The following is a 23,156-nucleotide window of genomic DNA, read 5'->3' as shown; positions in this document are numbered from 1 at the left end:
ACGTATAGAGATTGACGTAATTTTGACGTCACGTTTCATAAAGTTGTTGAAATGTTGTCAGCAAGTTTATGAATATAAATAAATCTATTGTTTTGATGTCAAAAAATCCTTGTATATTAGGGAAATTTCAGGAATCATTGAAATTATTGATATTAACGCTTTGCACAATGCTCGGTGAAAAACATGAAAGCAATTTGACAACGTGCGTGGGAGATACTTTAAAATTCCTTTTTGCGGGCTTGATTGGCAAAGTTGAACAGCTGGTGTTCACAGAGATCTTATTCAGATGTAAATCACGCATTGCCTTTTTTAAAAGTCACCACAATTCGCCATAGCTTTTAACGATTTTCAAGAAACGTATTTACTTCTAAATTTGCATTAAAGCTAGCAACAAATGGCAGCATATTACACGCGTGTTTGAAATGGCACGACATTCCATTAAGGTATCGGCGCACATTAGGTAATTTTTAAGATTTTCAAAACATTAAAAATGAAAAATTAAGGACCTATTACAAATTCCTTCTAAAAATGATACTCTTCTTGAAAATGACTGACAAAAGCCACTGTATTTATACTGACTTTTAAGTTTGGTTACAAAGGGAATCCGCAACTGTATGGTTAGACGTGTTTGGTACGTTTACGATGTGTTGCTATGTGAGCTACTGAAACCTAAAGTCAGTCCTTAACTCATGGGACATTCCATCTCAATAAAGTCATTTTGTTAATAGTTTTACTGTCATCAGAAGATACGAGAGGATAGTCTCAGGGTTACACACACCAGAAACATAAATATCATTTAACTTAGTGCAGACGACAAGGCCTATAACCTCACGATCAGCTACGGGAACTCCAACTTTGAGTAATATTTGTTCAGCATCTGGTGACTGATCGATTCGCATTTTTTGAGATCTTAAATAGAAATTCTCCCTTTAAAATGCCAATACAGTTTGTCGAGTTAACTCGTCAGCCTCGATTTATGAAAATGCAAACAGCTTATTACCTACATTCGCCCTAAACTACACGAACGACTGTAATGTGTAGAGTTAGGCTGCTTACTGATGAGGTTTTGACGATGATAAAAAAGCGATAAGTTTTCCTCAAAATATCTCGTAAAGCCGTGTAATATCATTTGATAACAAGAAAAATATGTCAGCCATTCTTGAAAATGTCGGGAAAACAGAAATTCTCGTAACTACATTTTGATATTTTATCAATTTCGCCTGTTAATTATGAGTAACCATTCTATAATATCTCTGTTTCTTTGATGTATGAATTCACCCTAATTCAGAGCTGATCTAATTTGCGTAATTACTGTTTAGATTTCATTTTTTTAAATAAATCATCAATATCTGTAATCAAAACATTATCTTTCGAATTAATTTCAGTTTTATGAAAAGCAGATAAATGATATGATTTTCATCAGTCTAAGCCAATATAATTAAACTTATGTTAGTGTGTATCTGTTTATCAGTGTGCAAGTCGTAAACCTGTTCAAAAAAAAAGTTGATGGCCCAACTTCTGGAGATTGTGTGGATGATATTACTTACATATACGTAAGATGCCATCCAATTATTAATTTTCCTTGTATGTCTGGTTTTTTGTTTTTTTGTTTTTTTGTAAAATTCCTTACTTGTCAATCGTACCAATCCAAGAACATTAGTGCGAATGGTGTCTATTTATTTACCCCCGAAACATCAATAAATGCATAATTCACATTCATTATTTTATCTAACCCATCGAAGATTAAGTTTTGTTTTATATATCTAAGAAAATAAAACGCTGTAATTTTTTTTCTTTCAGTTTCTGTTATAATTTTAAAAGAAGTCGCAACATGAGCTGGGCTTACACGCGGTTTTCGTTATCAACAACGCAGGTGTTTATTTCCATTACGTAACATGCAAATTGTCGACCCCATACTACAACCATAATACCATTTCATCTTGGAAGTTTTGGCAGAGTTGTAAGGGTTTTTACGTCCGACTGTACGGCGAGACTACCAACTGATGAATAAATAGGCACTATACTTATATACATGTTCAACTGATGGCTTGAATTGCCGAACTTATCGCGAGTATGAGAGGCAGAGCATTTACACAGAATTGCCGAACTTATCGTGAGTGCGAGAAGCATAGCATTTACACAGAATTGCCGAACTTATCGTGAGTGCGAGAAGCATAGCATTTACACAGAATTGCCGAACTTATCGTGAGTACGAGAATCATAGCATTTACACAGAATTGCCGAACTTATCGTGAGTACGAGAATCATAGCATTTACACAGAATTGCCGAACTTATCGTGAGTGCGAGAAGCATAGCATTTACACAGAATTGCCGAATTTATCGTGATTGCGAGAAGCATAGCATTTACACAGAATTGCCGAACTTATCGTGAATGCGAGAAGCATAGCATTTGCACAGAATTGCCGAACTTATCGTGAGTGCGAGAAGCATAGCATTTACACAGATATGCATTTAGATAAGTAAACCAGCTTGCTAGATGAACTAAGTGATTTGAAATAAAAAATAAAAGAATCCAATGACTCTTTTCGAAATTAAGCAAACACAATGTGAATTAAATTTGATTTTCTAAAGGCGTTTCTTACCGATACATTTCATTAAAATCATTAGCTTGTTTTTGCGAATTTCATCTGTTATAAATTGGCTAAATGTTGTATATATCACTTCAGAATTTATTGTTACTAAAACAAATTGTCTTTTGTATTCTTTAATTTGTATGTAATACTCTTTTGCTAGAAATACCGAAATTCAATTAAACGATCTTACACAAGTTTAAAATGTCACATGAGATTTTTAAAACCAAGTCTCACAGGTTTTCATTTTACTGAATCTGTAACGAGATAAAACGAGAGAAAAAATAATAACGAGATTTTTAAGTCTCGTATGAAATTGAAATGAATGTAAGATTATGTTTATCATATCACTTAGATGCATGTACTTTTACAAATACTCGTGAAAGACAGATTTCTTTGTTGTCGTCACAATGAGTATGATGCCATCAGGTTATGACGTCACTATGCGTATGATGTCATCAGGTTATGATTTCGCAATGGAAATGATGGGCAATTTCAAACAATTACAGCTCCCGTAAGTCATATTGCGCATGTGTCATAAAAAGACATGTAATGTGTGATGAATATAGTTATGCCCAGACATATTGGGTGCAATAATTTACTTTGAATCTTTTCAGGTCACCTCACATCTTTATTTATTTTCAAAAATTTAAAAATATTTCATTAATGTTAAACATCCGAACAATTGTTTTGCATGTTGTAATATATTCAAGCAAACACTATTATATGTTTTGTATTTACTTTTTAAACATGGAAATCCAGATGTGTTACGTGTTATGGTTGATTTTGAACATTTGTCTGGGATATTTTTAAAACGTCGGTTTTGTTTCAAGTGTAAGTATTTCTTCTAGTTTTAGTATATAATATCATCGTAATATTCATATACTCGATATTTGAATGAGAAATGAATGAAAAAACTAATTTGAAGAAATTTCATTTGGAACTATTCATGTCTGTTTAAACCTGGTAATTGTAATAACACATTCAATTTGAATATTTCCTCGATCAATACATCCGCGTCGCCAAAATGATGTCGTCATTTCTATGGAAATTGTCACATTCACGTAGCGCGGATTCAACCGATAAAAAAAAAAAAAAAACAATAAAAAACAATCTGATTCAAAATTTTCAATTGGAACTCTTTTGAGAAGAAGATCCATATTTCAAAGCAAGATACTCTTTTTAAAGAACGGTGGTCGATATTCAATTTTCGATGGAAGTTCGTACACGTAGCTTTGCTGTGCAGTCGCGAAAAGCAATATCGAGAAGTAAAAAAAAAAGAAGAGAAAAGTTGGTTTTCTATTTCAAACAAAAAAGAAAGAAAAATAGATTTTTAAAATTACGCGCTGACGTTGAAGAGTATTTCTCTAGGGCTAAAATGACACGATGCTCAGTAACGGTGTCTGAGAGATAGGATCATTATGGTTGTAACGATTCTTTAAATACTTGGCCTTGGTAGAGATACAATAATTGCCTACAAAAATGAACCTGGCTTCAGTTATAGTTCTGTTTAGTCAGCTTTAAAATACTTATAGATCCACAAGGGTTAGTAAAATGCACATTGTAAAGTGAAAATAACCAGCATAAACAGCACACTGTCAAAGGAGAATCTCCACTTGTCCACAAAATCTTGATTCTAACTCTCAATACGTAAGGAGTGAAAATATGAACTACATAAAGTTTAGGACCATTGAGATGTACAGGGATAAGAAATACGGGTGTGCCGGAAGAGTAAGTGTTTTCTGCTCCATGTTAAACATGGAAAATCCTAGACATTAATGTCACGTTTCCAAGAGGGAATGATGTTTACAATGATGGCATTTCCACGTGTACTTACGAACGTAGAATTATTATATAAGCATAAAGAATTTATCAAATATCTGTTTTAAAAATCATTATCATTGAAACGCTTTAACAAGACCTAAAGGAATTGTAAGTCCACATTAGTCGCCTCGTCCTTATTGATATGTTCATTTATCTTTCATTTTTTCAACAAATGACTCAAGACAAAGATTGCTATTGTGTAGAAAATACAAAATCGAAATAAATAAATAAATAAATAAATAAACAGCTCTTTGAAACTAAATTAAAATACAAACAAAATTAAGATAATTTCTCTTCATATAGGTCAAAGAATTTTTTGAATTTTGAAATTTTGGAATGTTGCCTGAAATTATAGAGTTATCAATAAAGCGAGGAAAATGCAGATAAAAAAACTCGTGCCATCATAAACAATACTGTTACAGCTGCCAAAAACACTTACTTTTGAATCAATCGTAAGACCATACTGTAATAAGATACTCTATCTCCTGTCTATAACGCCTTTCTCATTTCAGAAATTCACTGTTAAAATTACATTTATAATGAAAGGTATCAAAAATATCAGAAAGAATTTATCAAAATAAAATCTTCCTAATGTTGAAAACTCAACTTTAACAAATAGGATGAAGTGAAAGCAATCATATCTCATCGAAATTAGAATAAATGATTTGTGCATTGATATATTCGTATTTGTTACTCCCGGAATATCTCGATAGTTCACGGGAATTATTTTACAAGTAGAATTTTCTGAGAGCTCGTCTTTTCGATTTTATTGATAAAAGGATGGTGCAGTTAGCTATGCGAATTTCTAATTTGTTTTCTCGTGATTTTAAAACCTATAAGACTGGTTTACCCATATTTATTGTTGTTGTTGCTGAGTTAGCCTTGAAATTCTGAAGAAATGGTGAAAAAATTACCAACAGCTCAGACGATATCCAGGAGTGAATACTGTATACGAGAACAGATGCAAGTCAGTACAAAAAGGGCAAGATTTGGCGCAAAAATACAGGCGGAGAGTAATTTGTTCACACAAACAGATAGGTTGAGAGTAATCTGTTCGCACAAAAAAGACAGGTGGAAAGCAATCTGTTCACACAAAAAGACAGGCGGAGAGCAATCTCTTCACACAAAAAGACAGGTGGAGAGCAATCTGTTCATACAAAAAAGACAGGTGGAAAGCAATCTGTTCATACAAAAAAGACAGGCGGAGAGCAATCTGTTCACACAAAAAGACAGGCGGAGAGCAATCTGTTCACACAAAAAGACAGGTGGAGAGCAATCTGTTCATACAAAAAAGACAGGCGGAGAGCAATCTGTTCACACAAAAACACAGGCGGAGAGTAATCTGTTCACACAAAAAGACAGGCGGAGAGCAATCTGTTCACACAAAAAGACAGGTTGAGAGTAATCTGTTCACACAAAAAGACAGGCGGAGAGCAATCTGTTCACACAAAAACACAGGCGGAGAGTAATCTGTTCACACAAAAAGACAGGCGGAGAGCAATCTGTTCACACAAAAAGACAGGTGGAGAGCAATCTGTTCATACAAAAAAGACAGGCGGAGAGCAATCTGTTCACACAAAAAGACAGGCGGAGAGCAATCTGTTCACACAAAAAGACAGGTGGAGAGCAATCTGTTCATACAAAAAAGACAGATGGAAAGCAATCTGTTCACACAAAAACACAGGCGGAGAGTAATCTGTTCACACAAAAAGACAGGTGGAAAGCAATCTGTTCACACAAAAAGACAGGCGGAGAGCAATCTGTTCACACAAAAAGACAGGTGGAGAGCAATCTGTTCATACAAAAAAGACAGATGGAAAGCAATCTGTTCACACAAAAAGACAGGTTGAGAGTAATATGTTCACACAAAAAGACAGGCGGAGAGCAATCTGTTCACACAAAAACACAGGCGGAGAGCAATCTGTTCACACAAAAACACAGGCGGAGAGAAATCTGCTCACACAAATAGACAAGCAGAGAGCAATCTGTTCACACAAAAACACTGGCGGAGAGCAATCTGTTCACACAAAAATACAGGCGGAGAGTAATCTTTTCACACAAAAAGACAGGCGGAGAGCAATCTGTTCACACAAAAAGACAGGCGGAGAGCAATCTGTTCACACAAAAAGACAGGCTGAGAGAAATCTGTTCACACAAAAACACAGGCGGAAAGTAATCTGTTCACACAAAAACACAGGCGGAGAGTAATCTGTTCACACAAAAAGACAGGCGGAGAGCAATCTGTTCACACAAAAAGACAGGCGGAGAGCAATCTGTTCACACAAAAAGACAGGCGGAGAGCAATCTGTTCACACAAAAAGTCAGGTGGAGAGAAATCTGTTCACACAAAAACACACTTGGAGAGCAATCTGTTCACACAAAAAGACAGATTGAGAGTAATATGTTCACACAAAAAGACAGGCGGGGAGCAATCTGTTCACACAAAAAGACAGGCGGAGAGCAATCTGTTCACACAAAAAGACAGGTTTAGAGAAAACTGTACACAACAAAAAAATAGGCGGAGAGCAATCTGTTCACACAAAAAGACAGGCGGAGAGCAATCTGTTCACACAAAAACACAGGCGGAGAGTAATCTGTTCACACAAAAACACAGGCGGAGAGCAATCTGTTCACACAAAAAGACAGGCGGAGAGCAATCTGTTCACACAAAAACACAGGCGGAGAGCAATCTGTTCACACAAAAAGACAGGCGGAGAGCAATCTGTTCACACAAAAAGACAGGCGGAGAGCAATCTGTTCACACAAAAACACAGGCAGAAAGCAATTTGTTCACACAAAAAGACAGGTTGAGAGCAATCTGTTCACACAAAAAGACAGGCGGGGAGCAATCTGTTCACACAAAAACACACTTGGAGAGCAATCTGTTCACACAAAAAGACAGGCGGGGAGCAATCTATTCACACAAAAACACACTTGGAGAGCAATCTGTTCACACAAAAAGACAGGTGGACAGAAATCTGTTCACACAAAAACACACTTGGAGAGCAATCTGTTCACACAAAAAGACAGGTTGAGAGTAATCTGTTTACACAAAAAGACAGGCGGAGAGTAATCTGTTCACACAAAAAGACAGGTTGAGAGAAATCTGTTCACACAAAAAAGACAGGTGGAAAGCAATCTGTTCACACAAAAAGACAGGTTGAGAGAAATCTGTTCACACAAAAAAGACAGGCGGAGAGCAATCTGTTCACACAAAAAGACAGGTTGAGAGAAATCTGTTCACACAAAAAAGACAGGCGGAGAGCAATCTGTTCACACAAAAAGACAGGCGGAGAGCAATCTGTTCACACAAAAACACTGGCGGAGAGAAATCTGTTCACACAAAAACACTGGCGGAGAGAAATCTGTTCACACAAAAAGACAGGCGGAGAGCAATCTGTTCACACAAAAAGACAGGCGGAGAGCAATCTGTTCACACAAAAACACAGGCGGAGAGCAATCTGTTCATACAAAAACACAGGCGGAGAGCAATCTGTTCACACAAAAACACTGGCGGAGAGAAATCTGTTCACACAAAAAAGACAGGCGGAGAGCAATCTGTTCACACAAAAACACAGGCGGAGAGCAATCTGTTCACACAAAAACACTGGCGGAGAGCAATCTGTTCACACAAAAACACAGGCGGAGAGCAATCTGTTCACACAAAAAGACAGGCGGAGAGCAATCTGTTCACACAAAAAGACAGGCGGAGAGCAATCTGTTCACACAAAAACACAGGCGGAGAGCAATCTGTTCACACAAAAAGAGAGGCGGAGAGCAATCTGTTCACACAAAAAGAGAGGCGGAGAGCAATCTGTTCACACAAAAACACAGGCGGAGAGCAATCTGTTCACACAAAAAGAGAGGCGGAGAGCAATCTGTTCACACAAAAAGAGAGGCGGAGAGCAATCTGTTCACACAAAAAGACAGGTGGAGAGAAATCTGTTCACACAAAAACACACTTGGAGAGCAATCTCTTCACACAAAAACACACTTGGAGAGCAATCTGTTCACACAAAAAGACAGGCGGGGAGCAATCTGTTCACACAAAAAGACAGGCGGAGAGAAATCTGTTCACACAAAAAAGACAGCCGGAGAGTAATCTGTTCACACAAAACCACAGGTTTAGAGAAATTTGTTCACACAAAAAGACAGGTTGAGAGTAATCTGTTCACACAAAAAAGACAGGTGGAAAGCAATCTGTTCACACAAAAAGACAGGTTGAGAGTAATCTGTTCACACAAAAAAGACAGGCGGAGAGTAATCTGTTCACACAAAACCACAGGTTTAGAGAAATCTGTTCACACAAAAAGACAGGTTGAGAGTAATCTGTTCACACAAAAAAGACAGGTGGAAAGCAATCTGTTTACACAAAAAGACAGGTTTAGAGAAATCTGTTCACACAAAAAGACAGGGGGAGAGGAATCTGTTCACACAAAAAGACAGGCGGAGAGCAATCTGTTCACACAAAATGACAGGCGGGGAGCAATCTGTTCACACAAAAACACCGACGGGGAACAATCTGTTCACACAAAACACAGGCGGAGAGCAATCTGTTCACACAAAAACAAAGGTTTAGAGAAATCTGTTCACACAAAAACACAGGTGGAATGCAATCTGTTGACACAAAAACATACGCGGGGAGCAATCTGTTCAAACAAAAACAATGGTGGAAAGCAATCTGTTGACACAAAAAGACAGGCGGAGAGCAATCTGTTCACACAAAAACAAAGGCGGAGAGCAATCTGTTCACTCAAAAAGACAGGCGGAGAGCAATCTGTTCACACAAAAACACAGGCGGGGAGCAATCTGTTCACACAAAAAGACAGGCGGAGAGCAATCTGTTCACACAAAAAGACAGGCGGAGAGCAATCTGTTCACACAAAAACACAGGCGGAGAGCAATCTGTTCACACAAAAAGACAGGCGGAGAGCAATCTGTTCACACAAAAACACAGGCGGAGAGCAATCTGTTCACACAAACAGACAGGTTGAGAGTAATCTGTTCACACAAAAGACAGGCGGAAAGCAATTTGTTCACACAAAAAGACAGGTTTAGAGAAATATGTTCACACAAAAACACAGGCGGAGAGCAATCTGTTCACACAAAAACACAGGCGGAGAGAAATCTGTTCACACAAAAACACACTTGGAGAGCAATCTGTTCACACAAAAAGACAGGCGGAGAGCAATCTGTTCACACAAAAAGACAGGCGGAGAGTAATCTGTTCACACAAAAAGACAGGCGGAGAGCAATCTGTTCACACAAAAAGACAGGTTTAGAGGAATTTGTTCACACAAAAAGACAGGTTGAGAGTAATCTGTTCACACAAAAAAGACAGGTGGAAAGCAATCTGTAATTTGTTCACACAAAAAGACAGGCGGAGAGCAATCTGTTCACACTAAAGGACAGGTTGAGAGTAATCTGTTCACAGAAAAACACAGGCGGAGAGCAATCGGTTCACTCAATAAGACAGGCGGAGAGCAATCTGTTCACACAAAAAGACAGGCGGAGAGCAATCTGTTCACACAAAAACACAGGCGGGGAAAAAGACAGGCGGAGAGCAATCTGTTCACACAAAAACACAGGCGGAGAGCAATCTGTTCACACAAAAACACAGGCGGAGAGCAATCTGTTCACACAAAAAACAGGCGGAGAGCAATCAGTTCACACAAAAACAAAGGTGTAGAGAAATCTCTTCACACAAAAACACAGGTGGATAGCAATCTGTTGACACAAAAACACAGGCGGTTCAACCAAAAAGAGGAGGTGAGCAATCTGTTCACACAAAAAGACAGGCGGAGAGCAATCTGTTCACACAAAAACACAGGCGGAGAGCAATCTGTTCACACAAAAAGACAGGCGGAGAGCAATCTGTTCACACAAAAAGACAGGCGGAGAGTAATTTGTTCACACAAAAAGACAGGCGGAGAGTAATCTGTTCACACAAAAAGACAGGCGGAGAGCAATTTGTTCATACAAAAAGACAGGCGGAGAGTAATCTGTTCACACAAAAAGAGAGGCGGAGAGCAATCTGTTCACACAAAAACACAGGCGGAGAGCAATCTGTTCACACAAAAAGACATGCGGAGAGCAATCTGCTCACACAAAAAAATAGGCGGAGAGCAATCTGTTCACACAAAAACACACTTGGAGAGCAATTTGTTCACACAAAAACACAGGCGGAGAGCAATCTGTTCACACAAAAAGACAGGCGGAGAGCAATCTGTTCACACAAAAAAGACAGGCGGAGAGTAATCTGTTCACACAAAAAGACAGGCGGAGAGTAATCTGTTCACACAAAAAAGACAGGTGGAAAGCAATCTGTTCACACAAAAAGACAGGTTGAGAGTAATCTGTTCACACAAAAAAGACAGGCGGAGAGTAATCTGTTCACAAAAAACCACAGGTTTAGAGAAATCTGTTCACACAAAAAGACAGGTTGAGAGTAATCTGTTCACACAAAAAAGACAGGTGGAAAGCAATCTGTTTACACAAAAAGACAGGTTTAGAGAAATCTGTTCACACAAAAAGACAGGGGGAGAGGAATCTGTTCACACAAAAAGACAGGCGGAGAGCAATCTGTTCACACAAAAAGACAGGCGGAGAGCAATCTGTTCACACAAAATTACAGGCGGAGAGCAATCTGTTCACACAAAACACAGGCGGAGAGCAATCTGTTCACACAAAAACAAAGGTTTAGAGAAATCTGTTCACACAAAAACACGGGTGGAATGCAATCTGTTGACACAAAAACATACGCGGGGAGCAATCTGTTCAAGCAAAAACACAGGTGGAAAGCAATCTGTTGACACAAAAAGACAGGCGGAGAGCAATCTGTTCACACAAAAACAAAGGCGGAGAGCAATCTCTTCACTCAAAATGACAGGCGGAGAGCAATCTGTTCACACAAAAACACAGGCGGGGAGCAATCTGTTCACACAAAAAGACAGGCGGAGAGCAATCTGTTCACACAAAAAGACAGGCTGAGAGCAATCTGTTCACACAAAAACAGGCGGAGAGCAATGTTCACACAAAAACACAGGAGAGCAATCTGTTCACACAAAAAGACAGGCGGAGAGCAATCTGTTCACACAAAAACACAGGCGGAGAGCAATCTGTTCACACAAAAAGACAGGTTCACACACAAAAACACAGGCGGAGAGCAATCTGTTCACACAAAAACACAGGCGGAGAGCAATCTGTTCACACAAAAACACAGGCGGGGAGCAATCTGTTCACACAAAAAGACAGGCGGAGAGAAATTTGCTCACACAAATAGACAGGCAGAGAGCAATCTGTTCACACAAAAACACAGGCGGGGAGCAATCGGTTCAAACAAAAAGACAGGAGGGGAGCAATCTGTTCACACAAAAAGACAGGCGGAGAGCAATCTGTTCACACAAAAACACAGGCGGAGAGTAATCTGTTCACACAAAAACACAGGCGGAGAGCAATCTGTTCACACAAAAAGACAGGCGGAGAGCAATCTGTTCACACAAAAAGACAGGCGGAGAGCAATCTGTTCACACAAAAACACAGGCGGAGAGCAATTTGTTCACACAAAAAGACAGGCGGAGAGCAATCTGTTCACACAAAAACACAGGCGGAGAGCAATCTGTTCACACAAAAACACAGGCGGAGAGCAATCTGTTCACACAAAAAGACAGGCGGAGAGCAATCTGTTCACACAAAAAGACAGGCGGAGAGCAATCTGTTCACACAAAAACACAGGCGGGGAGCAATCTGTTCACACAAAAACACAGGCGGAGAGCAATCTGTTCACACAAAAAGACAGGCGGAGAGCAATTTGTTCACACAAAAAGTCAGGTGGAGAGAAATCTGTTCACACAAAAACACACTTGGAGAGCAATCTCTTCACACAAAAACACACTTGGAGAGCAATTTGTTCACACAAAAAGACAGGCGGGGAGCAATCTGTTCACACAAAAAGACAGGCGGAGAGAAATCTGTTCACACAAAAAAGACAGCCGGAGAGTAATCTGTTCACACAAAACCACAGGTTTAGAGAAATTTGTTCACACAAAAAGACAGGTTGAGAGTAATCTGTTCACACAAAAAAGACAGGTGGAAAGCAATCTGTTCACACAAAAAGACAGGTTGAGAGTAATCTGTTCACACAAAAAAGACAGGCGGAGAGTAATCTGTTCACAAAAAACCACAGGTTTAGAGAAATCTGTTCACACAAAAAGACAGGTTGAGAGTAATCTGTTCACACAAAAAAGACAGGTGGAAAGCAATCTGTTTACACAAAAAGACAGGTTTAGAGAAATCTGTTCACACAAAAAGACAGGCGGAGAGGAATCTGTTCACACAAAAAGACAGGCGGAGAGCAATCTGTTCACACAAAAAGAGAGGCGGGGAGCAATCTGTTCACACAAAAACACAGGCAGAGAGCAATCTGTTCACACAAAAACACTGGCGGAGAGCAATCTGTTCACACAAAAACAAAGGTTTAGAGAAATCTGTTCACACAAAAACACGGGTGGAATGCAATCTGTTGACACAAAAAGACAGGCGGAGAGCAATCTGTTCACACAAAAACAAAGGCGGAGAGCAATCTGTTCACACAAAATGACAGGCGGAGAGCAATCTGTTCACACAAAAACACAGGCGGGGAGCAATCTGTTCACACAAAAAGACAGGCGGAGAGCAATCTGTTCACACAAAAAGACAGGCTGAGAGCAATCTGTTCACACAAAAACACAGGCGGGGAGCAATCTGTTCACACAAAAACACAGGCGGGGAGCAATCTGTTCACACAAAAAGACAGGCGGAGAGCAATCTGTTCACACAAAAAGACAGGCGGAGAGCAATCTGTTCACACAAAAACACAGGCGGAGAGTAATCTGTTCACACAAAAAGACAGGCGGAGAGCAATCTGTTCACACAAAAACACAGGCGGAGAGCAATCTGTTCACACAAAAACACAGGCGGAGAGCAATCTGTTCACACAAAAAGACATGCGGAGAGCAATCTGTTCACACAAAAACACAGGCGGAGAGCAATCTGTTCACACAAAAACACAGGCGGAGAGCAATCTGTTCACACAAAAACACAGGCGGAGAGCAATCTGTTCACACAAAAACACAGGCGGAGAGTAATCTGTTCACACAAAAACACAGGCGGAGAGTAATCTGTTCACACAAAAACACAGGCGGAGAGTAATCTGTTCACACAAAAACACAGGCGGAGAGCAATCTGTTCACACAAAAAGACAGGCGGAGAGCAATCTGTTCACACAAAAACACAGGCGGAGAGTAATCTGTTCACACAAAAACACAGGCGGAGAGTAATCTGTTCACACAAAAAGAGAGGCGGAGAGCAATCTGTTCACACAAAAAGACATGCGGAGAGCAATCTGTTCACACAAAAACACAGGCGGAGAGCAATCTGTTCACACAAAAAGACAGGCGGAGAGCAATCTGTTCACACAAAAACACTGGCGGAGAGCAATCTGTTCACACAAAAATACAGGCGGAGAGTAATCTGTTCACACAAAAACACAGGCGGGGAGCAATCTGTTCACACAAAAAGACAGGCAGAGAGCAATCTGTTCACACAAAAACACTGGCGGAGAGCAATCTGTTCACACAAAAACACAGGCGGAGAGTAATCTGTTCACACAAAAACACAGGCGGAAAGGAATCTTTTCAAACAAAAAGACTCGCGGAGAGGAATCGGTTCACACAAAAACACAGGCGGGGAGCAATCTGTTCACACAAAAAGACAGGCGGAGAGCAATCTGTTCACACAAAAACACAGGCGGAGAGCAATCTGTTCACACAAAAACACAGGCGGAGAGCAATCTGTTCACACAAAAAGACAGGCGGAGAGCAATCTGTTCACACAAAAACACAGGCGGGGAGCAATCTGTTCACACAAAAAGACAGGCGGAGAGCAATCTGTTCACACAAAAAGACAGGCGGAGAGCAATCTGTTCACACAAAAAGACAGGCGGAGAGCAATCTGTTCACACAAAAAGACAGGCGGAGAGTAATCTGTTCACACAAAAAGACAGGCGGAGAGCAATCTGTTCACACAAAAAGACAGGCGGAGAGTAATCTGTTCACACAAAAAGACAGGCGGAGAGCAATCTGTTCACACAAAAAGATAGGCGGAGAGCAATCTGTTCACACAAAAAGACAGGCGGAGAGCAATCTGTTCACACAAAAAGACAGGCGGAGAGCAATCTGTTCACACAAAAAGACAGGCGGAGAGAAATCTGTTCACACAAAAACACAGGCGGAGAGCAATCTGTTCACACAAAAAGACAGGCGGAGAGCAATCTGTTCACACAAAAAGGACCGCGCGGAGAGCAATCTGTTCACACAAAAACACAGGCGGAGAGCAATCTGTTCACACAAAAACACAGGCGGAAAGGAATCTGTTCAAACTAAAAGACTCGCGGAGAGCAATCTGTTCACACAAAAAGACAGGTTGAGAGCAATTTGTTCACACAAAAAGACAGGTTGAGAGTAATCTGTTCACACAAAAAGACAGGCGGAGAGCAATCTGTTCACACAAAAACACAGGCGGAGAGCAATCTGTTCACACAAAAACACAGGCGGTGAGCAATCTGTTCACACAAAAAGACAGGCGGAGAGCAATCTGTTCACACAAAAACACTGGCGGAGAGCAATCTGTTCACACAAAAATACAGGCGGAGAGTAATCTGTTCACACAAAAACACAGGCGGGGAGCAATCTGTTCACACAAAAAGACAGGCAGAGAGCAATCTGTTCACACAAAAACACTGGCGGAGAGCAATCTGTTCACACAAAAACACAGGCGAGAGCAATCTCTTCACTCAAAATGACAGGCGGAGAGCAATCTGAAAGGAACCTGTTCAAACTAATAGACTCGCGGAGAGCATTCTGTTCACACAAAAACACAGGCGGTGATCAATCTCTTCACTCAAAATTACATGCGGAGAGCAATCTGCTCACACAAAAAAATAGGCGGAGAGCAATCTGTTCACACAAAAACACACTTGGAGAGCAATTTGTTCACACAAAAACACAGGCGGAGAGCAATCTCTTCACTCAAAATGACAGGCGGAGAGCAATCTGTTCACACAAAAACACAGGCGGGGAGCAATCTGTTCACACAAAAAGACAGGCGGAGAGCAATCTGTTCACACAAAAAGACAGGCGGAGAGCAATCTGTTCACACAAAAACACAGGCGGAGAGCAATCTGTTCACACAAAAACACAGGCGGAAAGGAATCTGTTCAAACTAAAAGACTCGCGGAGAGCAATCTGTTCACACAAAAACACAGGCGGAGAGCAATCTGTTCACACAAAAACACAGGCGGAGAGCAATCTGTTCACACAAAAAGACAGGCGGACAGCAATCTGTTCACACTAAAGGACAGGTTGAGAGTAATCTGTTGACAGAAAAACACAGGCGGAGAGCAATTTGTTCACACAAAAACACAGGCAGAGAGTAATCTGTTCACACAAAAAGACAGGCGGAGAGCAATCTGTTCACACAAAAACACAGGCGGAAAGGAATCTGTTCAAACTAAAAGACTCGCGGAGAGCAATCTGTTCACACAAAAAGACAGGCGGAGAGTAATCTGTTCACACAAAAAGACAGGCGGAGAGCAATCTGTTCACACAAAAACACAGGCGGAGAGCAATTTGTTCACACAAAAACACAGGTTTAGTGCAATCTGTTCACACAAAAACACAGGCGGAGAGCAATCTGTTCACACAAACAGACAGGTTGAGAGCAATCTGTTCACACAAAAAGACATGCGGAGAGCAATCTGTTCACACAAAAACACAGGCGGAGAGAGTAATCTGTTCACACAAAAACACAGGCGGAGAGTAATCTGTTCACACAAAAAGAGAGGCGGAGAGCAATCTGTTCACACAAAAAGAGAGGCGGAGAGCAATCTGTTCACACAAAAACACAGGCAGAGAGCAATCTGTTCACACAAAAACACAGGCGGAGAGCAATCTGTTCACACAAAAAGACAGGCTGAGAGCAATCTGTTCACACAAAAACACAGGCGGAAAGGAATCTGTTCAAACTAAAAGACTCGCGGAGAGCAATCTGTTCACACAAAAACACAGGCGGGGAGCAATCTGTTCATACAAAAACACAGGCGGAAAGGAATCTGTTCACACAAAAAGACAGGCGGAGAGCAATCTGTTCACACAAAAAGACAGGTTGAGAGCAATTTGTTCACACAAAAAGACATGCGGAGAGCAATCTGTTCACACAAAAAGACAGGCGGAGAGCAATCTGTTCACACAAAAAGACAGGTTGAGAGCAATCTGTTCACACAAAAAGACATGCGGAGAGCAATCTGTTCACACAAAAAGACAGGCGGAAAGGAATCTGTTCCAACTAAAAGACTCGCGGAGAGCAATCTGTTCACACAAAAAGACAGGTTGAGAGCAATTTGTTCACTCAAAAAGACAGGTTGAGAGTAATATGTTCACACAAAAAGACAGGCGGAGAGTAATCTTTTCACATAAAAAGACAGGCGGAGAGCAATCTGTTCACACAAAAAGACAGACAGAGAGGAGTTCACACAAAAACACAGGCAATCTGTTCACAGAAAAACACAGGCGGAGAGCAATCGGTTCACTCAAAAAGACAGGCGGAGAGCAATCTGTTCACACAAAAAGACAGGCGGGGAGCAATCTGTTCACACAAAAAGACAGGCGGAGAGCAATCTGTTCACACAAAAAGACAGGCGGAGAGCAATCTGTTCACACAAAACACAGGCGGAGAGCAATCTGTTCACACAAACAGACAGGCGGAGAGCAATCTGTTCACACAAAAAAGACAGGCGGAGAGCAATCTGTTCACACAAAAAAGACAGGCGGAGAGCAATCTGTTCACACAAAACACAGGCGGAGAGCAATCTGTTCACACAAAAAGACAGGTTGAGAGCAATTTGTTCACACAAAAAGACAGGTTGAGAGTAATCTGTTCACACAAAAAGACAGGCGGAGAGTAATCTGTTCACACAAAAAGACAGGCGGAGAGCAATCTGTTCACACAAAAAGACAGGTTGAGAGTAATCTGTTCACACAAAAAGACATGCGGAGAGCAATCTGTTCACACAAAAAGACAGGCGGAGAGTAATCTGTTCACACAAAAAGACAGGCGGAGAGCAATCTGTTCACACAAAAACACAGGCGGAGAGTAATCTGTTCACACAAAAAAGACAGGCGGAGAGCAATCTGTTCACACAAAAAGACAGGCGGAGAGCAATCTGTTCACACAAAAAGACAGGCGGAGAGCAATCTGTTCACACAAAAAGACAGGCGGAGAGCAATCTGTTCACACAAAAAGACAGGCGGAGAGCAATCTGTTCACACAAAAAGACAGGCGGAGAGCAATCTGTTCACACAAAAACACAGGCGGAGAGAAATCTGTTCACACAAAAAGACAGGCGGAGAGCAATCTGTTCACACAAAAAAGACAGGCGGAGAGCAATCTGTTCACACAAAACACAGGCGGAGAGCAATCTGTTCACACAAACAGACAGGCGGAGAGCAATCTGTTCACACAAACAGACAGGCGGAGAGCAATCTGTTCACACAAAACACAGGCGGAGAGCAATCTGTTCACACAAAAACACAGGCGGAGAGCAATCTGTTCACACAAAAAGACAGGCAGAGAGCAATCTGTTCACACAAAACACAGGCGGAGAGCAATCTGTTCACACAAACAGACAGGCGGAGAGCAATCTGTTCACACAAAACACAGGCGGAGAGCAATCTGTTCACACAAACAGACAGGCGGAGAGCAATCTGTTCACACAAAACACAGGCGGAGAGCAATTTGTTCACACAAAAAGACAGGTTGAGAGTAATCTGTTCACACAAAAAGACAGGCGGAGAGCAATCTGTTCACACAAAAAGACAGGCGGAGAGCAATCTGTTCACACAAAAAGTCAGGTTTAGAGGAATTTGTTCACACAAAACCACAGGCGGAGAGCAATTTGTTCAAACAAAAAGACAGGTTGAGAGTAATCTGTTCACACAAAAAGACAGGCGGAGAGCAATCTGTTCACACAAAACCAAAGGTTTAGAGAAATTTGTTCACAAAAAAAGACAGGTTGAGAGTAATCTGTTCACACAAAAAAGACAGGTGGAAAGCAATCTGTTCATACAAAAAGACAGGTTGAGAGGAATCTGTTCACACAAAAAGACAGGTTTAGAGAAATCTGTTCACACAAAAACACAGGCGGAGAGCAATCTGTTCACACAAAAAGACAGGCGGAGAGCAATCTGTTCACACAAAAACACAGGCGGGGAGCAATCTGTTCACACAAAAAGACAGGCGGAGAGCAATCTGTTCACACAAAAAGACAGATTGAGAGCAATCTGTTCACACAAAAAGAGAATAGAAACTTGAATTCAACAAGAAGAACGAGGAGACAACACAATAAGATCGTGAATACCAGTATCGAACAGAGATGACAACTCCAAAATATTTAGTGTTAATTAAATCTCTGATTCCATATTCAACGACTTCCTGCAAGATGTCGACGAACTCACAACTAAGGGTTTCTAGAGATGGAGGCTGATGAGGATTATGGAGAAGCTTTGCAATTGTCAAAATGTTTTCCTTTGAAGCATTCGGTCACCTTGTCCGATAATAATCGGACGTGTGTGAAGCTGGGTATTTTTCCCAGCGGTTCCTTTGGGAATAAGACGATACTTACTTGGATTGACCAAGATTTACATGAAGGAAGTCTCCGATGAAGTAAACGACACACGGGCCCGTATTCATGAAACCGTTCTCATGCTCAAGCATAGATTTTGTGCTCAAGGAAACTTTTTTATAATTCACCTAAATAATAAATAAATAATAAATAAAAAAATAAATGCTTGAGCATGAGAACGGTTTCACGATTACGGACCCAGGTCGTATTGTCCGGGTCATTTATTCGTTCGTATTTGCGCTTGTTTCGGTGAATTTGGGTTACAATTAGGGCTTTTTCATAGCGTTTACCGGCTTGTGAGTTAGTAGTAACACACATTTCAAAATTATCATTTTAAGGTCGTTTGCTTACATAAATTGAAGTTCAAGGTCATGCAAAGTGTACGATGTATGTAACCCGAGATAACTCTTTAGTGTAATGTCGTAATGTAAGTGTGTTTCTTTGTAGTAGTTGTTGGTTTCTACCTCAGTGAGCAAGTGATATTCATCGTATGCGAGTCTGAGCAAGATCGGTAAATTGTCCAAGAACACAACAACGTCTGCGAAGGCCGCTCCGTTTTTCAGCTTCCAGGGACGCACAAATCGCCATGGATCGGGAGTGTCGAACCACGCATCTTGGATCTTCACACGAGTTTCCTTTGACTCTAACTCGGCGAGCTATCGTGAGTCAATCTAGTAGCCATTATACAAAGTATCAAAAGAGGAGGAGATTTGTAGTACAGATGACGATCTTAATAGTTTAAGATCATCCTCAAACAATGCATTTGATGCTGTTTTTACAAGTTATAGGCCGAAACGCATTGCGTGCTAAGTTTCCCAGCGAGAGCAGAAATAGCACAGCTCTTTTTGGCAGACAACTTTCACACAAATTGATCACTCCACAGAAAAATAGATCGAAGAAAATAAAGAGTCCCAATTATCAGAAAATGTACACTTTTTTGTTGTAATCGAAAAAAAAAATTAACAAAATGAAAAAATCACGTGACTTATTACGTCATTCGTGTACGAAGGTAAGTAAACAAAAGGCACACGTGGTCCTAATTTATTAGAAACTTCTGTTAATTGGCTCATCTGAACACCACATAAAATGAAAAAAATAGGTTGATGGAGTGCAAAATCCATTATTTTCCGAACCGTTTGTTGGTTAATGAGAAAGTTTATTTAATTAATTCGTTTCTTTTTTATACAAGGTCTTCTTCATGTCTGTGTTTGTTAGCTTTGGTTGGTCGTTTTCTGAATAACGCTACATTCGTTTCATCATTCAAGTGGTGCGTACATATTCCATGTTTTTATATTTCGTTTGGAAAAGATAAGCGCCTCGAATTTTCTTCCTTTCTGATGAGCTAGTTATCAAAATACTAAAACGACAAGGAGAGATTGGATGGAAAAAAACTTATTAGAGAATTGGGACATTGCGTAATGGTTCTTAAGAAGTCGGGCTTGTCCAAAAACAGTAAATATCATATTCATTATCCAGGATTTGTAGATAAAGACACAAATGGTACTGCTATTTATAGTCCTAATTATCCCTGAGTTACCGATATCATCAGGTTTCCTTGTATATAATACACAGTTACAATATTGAGGACAAGTTTTATCTTCAAAAGTATTTTTTTCTTCTTCTAGGGTAGCAACAATTTGTCTTTTTCAGAAACTGTCTGATAAATACACTGCCACTGTTAGATATTATAGATGTCTTTCAAAAGAAAATACAATTGTGAAATTCGCAATATCAAAAGATTTTGATTTGGTGAAAACTACGTTCTTTTAAGGATTATCCTCTCAACGAAAAAAAAAAATTAAAATTGTATAGTGGAACTAACTGACTTGTCATATTAATGATACATCACTATGATTTTTGCGACTGTCCCAATACGCTAACAACGAGCTTATCGCAAATATTTATTTGTTTACAGTATGTTTGCAGCAACAAATCAACTGTTTCGCTTGTAATCAAAATGTTAAGTAGTGCAAGGTAGCCTCTGTGTTTACAGGACAAACAAAATAGATCAATCGATCAATGATTACTATGTTAACAGTTAAATCGATCAATCAATCAATGATTACTATGTTAACAGTTAAATCGATCAATCAATCAATGATTACTATGTTAACAGTTAAATCGATCAATCAATCAATGATTACTATGTTAACAGTTAAATCGATCAATCAATCAATGATTACTATGTTAACAGTTAAATCGATCAATCAATCAATGATTACTATGTTAACAGTTAAATCGATCAATCAATCAATGATTACTATGTTAACAGTTAAATCGATCAATCAATCAATGATTACTATGTTAACAGTTAAATCGATCAATCAATCAATGATTACTATGTTAACAGTCAAATCGATCAATCAATCAATGATGACTATGTTAACAGTCAAATCGATCAATCAATCAATGATGACTATGTTAACAGTCAAATCGATCAATCAATCAATGATGACTATTTTAACAGTCAAATCGATCAATCAATCAATGATGACTATGTTAACAGTCAAATCGATCAATCAATCAATGATGACTATGTTAACAGTCAAATCGATCAATCAATCAATGATGACTATGTTAACAGTCAAATCGATCAATCAATCAATGATGACTATGTTAACAGTCAAATCGATCAATCAATCAATGATGACTATGTTAACAGTCAAATCGATCAATCAATCAATGATGACTATGTTAACAGTTAAATCAATCAATCAATAATCAATCAATCAATCAATCGATACGAAACCACTGTATTATCTAATAAAATATAATCTTACCTTGGTAGTACATTCTATTTGTGATCTAACTTTATTCTGTGTTTCAACTATCAACCGACATGAAGCCCTTGTAACTATGTTTTGATATTGCATTCTCTAAGAGAGTTTGGCAAAGAATTCCCTAAATTGGGTCAGACATCAATTTAATATATCCAAGGTCTTCTATTTTGGAAAAAAATCACGTGATGTGTAATGTTATACCGTGAAAAATGTAAATTGGTTCTCAGGCAAACGTTGGTAGTCTATCACAACCATCTACAATAAATGTTCCAATTAGAAGTGTTTGATAGCACACAAATAAAAAAGTTAGATGAGGATGCCAAAGGATAGCAACACCCAACAATTATGTAAAATATCTCAAAATAGTATTTAAATCATGAAATAATGTCTTCATGCTTATTTTGTTATTCATTTGATAATCGTATTTTTAATCAATTTTTTGTAGTAAGATCATACTGGCATATTGTACTATTTATTTGCTATTATAACACCGACAGGACATCAAAGGTTCAGCTGCTTTTTCTGAGGGTAATGTATCCTACTGCTCATCAGTGTGTCCATCCATCCATCCATCCATCCATCCATCCATCCAAACATCAATGTGTCCATCCATCATCCATCCATCAGTGTGTCCATCCATCCATCCATCCATACATCAGTGTGTCCATCCATCCATCCATCAGTGTGTCCATCCATCCATTCATCCAACCAACCATCCATCCATCCATCCATCCATCCATCCATCCATCCATCCATCCATCCATCCCTCCCTCCCTCCCTCCCTCCCTCCATCCATCCATCCATCCATCCATCCATTCATCCTCCATTGTTCCATTCTTCCATTCATCAATCCATCCATCCATCCATCCACCATCCATCCATCCATCCATCCTCAATTTATCCTCCATCCATCCATCCATCCATCCATCAATCCATCCATCCATCATCCATCCCTCCCTCCCTCCCACCATCCATCCATCCATCCATCCATCCATCCATCCATCCATCCATCCATCCATCCATCCATCCATCCATCCATCCATCCATCCATCCTCCCTCCCTCCCTCCATCTATCCATCCATCCATCCATCAATGTGTCCATCCATCATCCATCCATCAGTGTGTCCATCCATCCATCAGTGTGTCCATCCATCCATCCATCCATCAGTGTGTCCATCCATTCAACCAACCATCCATCCATCCATCCATCCATCCATCCATCCATCCATCCATCCATCCATCCA

This window comes from Ylistrum balloti, unplaced genomic scaffold (assembly GCF_031769215.1).
Source record: "Ylistrum balloti isolate Yb309-2 unplaced genomic scaffold, AGI_CSIRO_Ybal_v1 Utg370258, whole genome shotgun sequence".
NCBI classification, from domain to species: domain Eukaryota; kingdom Metazoa; phylum Mollusca; class Bivalvia; order Pectinida; family Pectinidae; genus Ylistrum; species Ylistrum balloti.
Note: the sequence above shows the minus strand (reverse complement) of the source record.